Here is a 6,000-nt window from a genome sequence, read left to right on the forward strand (position 1 = left end):
ATGGTACAAAGCTTGCAGTGGTGCCTGTCTCTGTTGGGGAGATGGGGATTGGGGGCCAGGGTGTTGAAGGGGCCTGAGGCAGTGGAGCACATTTGCATTGGGAATTCTCTGAAAACTGCATCTCTGCAGACCCCCAGAACTCCTGGACAGTTTCTTTTTACAAAAATGTTTTATGAGTGTATTGCTTGCATGTAGGTAGGTGCACCCCTGTTGTGCAGTGCCTGTGGAAGTCAGAAGAGGGCATAGGATCCCCTGAAACTGGAGTTACAGATGGTTGTTAGCCACCATGTGGATGCTGGGACTCGAACCCAGGCCCTCTGCAAGAGCAGTCAGTGCTCTTAACTGCTGAGCCATCTCGCTATCCCCGCCCCCGCCCCCAGACAGTTTCTTATAAAGTTAAACATACATTTACCACATGACCCAACAGTCCCTGGGAACTTACTCAAGAGAAATTAAAACTTGTGTACACAAAAAGATCCCACATATACATGTAGATGGCAACACTATTCATTAATAACAACCCCAAACTTGAAATGCGCAAAGGTCCTTTAATGGGTTAATGTATAAGCAAATTATGGTATGTCTATACAACTGAATGCTACTAAGCAATAAAACATCATAATTGTGTTTTGTGGGGTTGGAGAGATGGCTCAGTGATTAAGAACACTGGTTGTTCTTTCAGAAACCCGGGTTCAAATCCCAGTACCCACATGGCAGCTAGCAACTGTTCATAACTCCAGTCCCAGGGGATCCGACCCCCTCTTCTGACTTCCAAGGGCATTGCACGACACTGATGCACTTAACTACATGCAGGCAAACACCCATACACACAAAATAAAAATAAAAATTTTTAAAAATTAAAAAAATAAGTAATTGTGTTTTGTTTTGTTTTTGTTGTTTTTTGAGACAGGGTCTCCTTATAGCCACAACTGGTCTGGAACGCAAATGTAGACCAGGCTGGCCTGCCTGACTTCACCTCCTGTGTGCTAGGATTTAAAGGCATGTTCCACCTCGCCTGGCAACAATAATCTTTTGGTAGATGTGATGCTTGGAAGGTTCTAGAGGCCTTTATCCATCATGCCATCTCAGGCTCCCTCCTTTTTCTTTTCGTTTTTTTTCTTTTTTTTTGAGATAAGAACTTGCTGTGTTGCCCAAGATGACCTTGAATTAAGGTCATCTTCCAGTGTCAGCCTCTAGAAATCAGGATTATGAACCACTATACCCAATGAGATTAATCAACTTCTGGCTTTATTTTTATTTATTTATTTTTTTTATCTTTTTGAGACAGGGTCTCCTTGTAGCCCCAGCTGGCCTGGAACTTGCTATATAGACCAGGCTGCTTTGAGCTCACAGAGATCTGCCTGCCTCTGCCTCCCAAGTGCTGGGACAACTTCTGGCTTCTTTATATTCTCTGCTTTTTTTTTCTTTTTGCAAGAGGGTCCCATGTAGCCCAGGATGGCCTTGAGCTCAGTGTTTAGCTGAGGCTAGCCTTGAATTTTAGATCTTCCTCCTTTCACTTCCAACTTCCAAAGAGTTGAGATTACTTGTGTGCACCACCATTCTTTTTCTTTTAACTTTTTATTTTATGTATATGAGGTTTTGTCTGCATGTATGTAAGTGTACCACATGCATGCAATGCCCACAGAGGTGATAAGAAGGCACTGGACTCCTGGAACTGGAGTAACAGATGGTTGTTAGCCATCATGTGGGGGCTGGGAACCAATCCCAGGTCCTCTGCAAGAGCAGTAATCTCCAGCTGACCTGGAACTCACAGAGATCTACTTGCCTCTGCCTCCTGAGTGCTGGGATTAAAGGTGTGAGACACCACGCCCAGCTAAAAGCAGGCATCTCTTAACTGCTGAGTCATCTCTCCTTCTTAAAGATTATTGAGACCTTTCTTCATTTCTAACAACCCATTTAAACCTATAATTTTCACACTAAGGATTGCTTTTTAAAATATTTTACTATTTTTATTTTATGTGTATGAGTATATTTGGAGATGCCATCTTGGAGGTTGCCTACCATACTTAAGATTCATTTTATTGTCCAGTATAGGGTCTATCTTTCACCTGAAAGAATGTGTATTCCTTGTTACTGAGTAATACTTTCCAAGTAGCATGCAGACTAAAGTATTGACAGTGCCATTACCTTTGAGGATGGTGGTTCCCAAATAGTGGGGCATTTTGTCACTTATGGGACATTTGGCAATGTCTGGAATTGCATTTCACAACTGGGAGAACTGCCGCTGACACCTGTAGGATTGTGTTGTAGACTGAGTTGTATCCCCCAGAAAGAAATGTTGATGTCCTTTTAAATCTTTTTAAATTTTATTTTATGCGTATGAGTGTTTTGCCTGCATGTATGTAAGTGCATCACATGTGCACAATGCCCACAGAGCCAGAAGAGGGGTATCAGATCCCCTTTACCTGGAGTTACAGTTGTAAGCCACCCTATGGGTGCTGGGCACTGAACCTGAGTCCTCTGTAAAAGCATCCAGTGCTCGTAACCCCTGAGCTATCTTGCCCGCCATGAAATGTTGAAGTCTTAACTCCTATTGCCTGTGAATGTGGCCTAGTTTGGAAACAGGGTCTTTACAGATGTCATCAAGATAAGGTAAATTCATTAGAATGATCCCTAATCCAACATGACTTTGCTCTTACAAGAAGAAATTTGAACCCACAGACTCACAAAGGGAAGATGGCCACTTAGGGACAAAGGACATTGAAGAGATGCTGCCACAACCAAGGGATGCCTGTTGGCTCCCAGAAGCTGGAAGAGGCAAAGAAGGATCCTCCCCTACAGGCTTCTGAGGGGGCCTGGCCCTGTTGGTCCTTTAGTTTCAAACTTTAGTTTCAGACTTCTGGCCTCCAGAACTGAGGAGAAATTTCTGCTGTTTTGCTGGGAGTTATTTGTTTGTTTTCTTATTGAAAGATTTATTTTTAATACTTTATTTATATTTTTATTTTATGCAGATGAATGTTTTGCCTGCATGTGTGTAAGTACACCCATGCCCTGCAAAATCCACAGAGGCCAGAAGGAACTGTTGTTACCAAGGGTTGTTAACCGCCACGTGGGGGTTGCTAGGGAAAGGAATCCTAGTCCTCTGGAAGAGCAGCTACTGCTCTTGACCACTGAGCCATCTCTCCTGCCTGTTTTTTTTTTTTTGTTTGCTTGTTTGTTTCTTGTTTTAGGAGGTTTTATTTTTGGTTTGGTTTGTTTGTTTTTTGAGATAGGGTCTCCCTATAGCCCCAGCTGGCCTGGAACTCACTATGTAGACCAGACTGGCCTCTGTCTCACAAAGGTCTGCCTGTCTCTGCCTCCTGAGTGCTGGGATTAAAGGTGTGCACCACCAGGCCCAACTAAGATTTTGTCTTATGTTTGGTTTTGTTCTGAGACAAAGTTTAAAGAAGCCCACACTGATCTCAAATTCCCTTTGTAGCCACCCCCCTTAGTGCTGCATGCCCAGGTATCTGTTCTTTTATTTTTTAATATTTTATTATTTTTATTTTGTGTGTATGAATGTATTGCCTGCATGTATATAAGTGCACCCATGTTGTGCAATGCCCATAGAGGTCAGAAGAGGGCATTTGATCCCCTGGAACTGGAGTTATGGACGCTTGTTAGCTGCCATGTGGGTGCTGGGAACTGAATCTGGGTCCTCTGCAAGGGCAGCCAGTGCTGTTAACCTCTGAGCCATCTCTCCAAGGTCCTGTTGTTTTATTTTTAATTTTATCTTCTTATTATTATTTTATTATTAGTGTGTCTGTGTGTGTGCGTGTGTATGACAGTATGATGATGTGTGGGGGTGGGGGTGCCACGGAGCATGTATGTGTGTACATCAGAGGAGACCTTTGTGGACCTTAGATGGGTTTTAAGGATCAAGCTCAGGTGGTTGACACTGTGCAGCTAGCACCCCTACCCCCAAGCCATCTTGCCAGCCCCTCACTGTTATTTCAAAGCATCTGGTTTTGCATACTTCCTCATGGCATCCCTAGGAAATGAATGAATGTAAGTAGAGGCCAGAGAGGCTGCTGAAACACAATGCCCAGATCAGCCTCTACAACCCAGAATTATGTGGTCGATTGAAAATAAAATAAAAATTTTATAGCATACCTGGCCAAAAAAATTCAATAGTGCAGAGACAGAAGAATCAGGTCTTCTAACTTTGGTTCCTGCCTGCTTCAATCAGCAAACAAGAGAGCATTGAAATCTAATATGTATTTCGGCTTGTCTCATTTATTAGTTGTGTCTGGTTTTGCTTCAAGTTCAACTTTTAGGTGTTTATATATTTAGGATTGTTATGTCTTATTCACAACTGGGCTCATTCTTCATTGTAAAATGTTCCTCTTAAATTTGTGGTAATAGTCCTTGTTTCAAAGCTTGTTTGTCTGATATCATTATAATCTTCCAACGTTTTTTGTTTTGTTTTCCAGATGGGAAGGGCCTTGTCCAGGTCAGCCTTGAATTCAGTGTGTAGGACATGCCAGCCTCCTGCCTCAGCCTCCCGAGTGCTGGGACTGCAGATGTATACCCTCATGCCTGGACCAGCTTTCTTTCTTTTTTTTTTTTTTTTGTTAATTATTTATTTAATAACCACATACTTACAAGAAGCATTTCGTTACAACAACATTGACATATTCAATAACAATTTTCTGACTTAAGATGTATCTTTCAGAATTGGCTATAAATTTTTAGGTTTACAGTTGAATTATTACAGTTATACAATATTGTACTCAGAATAAATCCTATAAGACATAAGACATAAAAAATGAGGATTTAACCTTTAAAAAAGATCTACATTTCATTATTAAAATACACAGTTTCATAAAGAAAAACTCAATTTAATGCAATTGACATTAAGATGTATGCACATGCATTTCCAATCTCTATATATTTGATTATTACTAGTCACAGTCGGTTACTTTCTGAGCTCCTTGTCATCTGAGCATGGATATAAAGTCATCAGGTAGATTTCAATGGTGATGTTTCCCTAAGATGTATCTCCTTCAAAATTGGCTGTAAATTTTTAGGTTTACAGTTGAATTAATACAGTTATACAATATTGTACTCAGTATAAACCCTATAACATAAAATTAAATGAGGTTTTAAACTTGAAAAAAGATCTCGATTTCACTATTAAAATACACAGTTTCATACAAAAAAATTCATTTTCAATACAATTGACACTAAGATGCACATGTATTTCTAATCTCTATATATCTGATTATTATTAGTCACAGTTGCTTACTTTCTGAGCCCCTTGGCATCTGAGCATGGATATAAAGTCATCAGGTAGATTTCAACGGTAATGTTTTTCAAATCCACCAATTATTAAGGAGCAAATTCTTATGCTTTGAAGAATTACTATTTTTGTTTTAATTTTTAAAAATTTTTATTTATTTTTACACCCACTTCCCAATAGCACCCTCCCATAGCCTCCATCCTCCCACTAGAGCCCTTATACTCTGATATCCCTGCTACTGTCTGCTGTGTTGTTGGCACCTCCAGCCATTCCTCACTACTTGCCCTTCTGGTGAATCTAGTCAGCCTATCTAGATGTCTTTGTTTTAGGAAGGTCAGCTGTTCCTCATCTAGCAGCAATCAGTTCTCAATATTCCTTTAGATAAGATTGAGGTCTTCTGTTCATTTTCCCAGTTCTATGATGGGTTACTATCTGGGAATCCCTTTGGCCACCCTGGCCAACAACTCAAAAGAAGGTATAGCCTATCTGGCATTGTTGCTTGTTATGTAGCCTTTAGCTATATATATATGGACTCTGATGAAATTATATTGGCCCCTTTAATCTTTGGTTATACTTTCCTTTTGGGTATTTAAGGCCATAGAGTTGGGCCAGATAAAAGGATTTATTTTTACTCTTAAGGTCATTTGAGGATCTGTTCCTCAGTGGTCCCATGGGCTTGGGAGGAGCCCTTGGCTCCTTTCTTTTACCAGTTCCATCTACGTGAAGATAATTCAAAGGTCCTGCTTGACCATTGTTGG

Source organism: Nannospalax galili, unplaced genomic scaffold, assembly GCF_000622305.1.
Source record: "Nannospalax galili isolate Female #2095 unplaced genomic scaffold, S.galili_v1.0 scaffold1023, whole genome shotgun sequence".
Taxonomy (NCBI): domain Eukaryota; kingdom Metazoa; phylum Chordata; class Mammalia; order Rodentia; family Spalacidae; genus Nannospalax; species Nannospalax galili.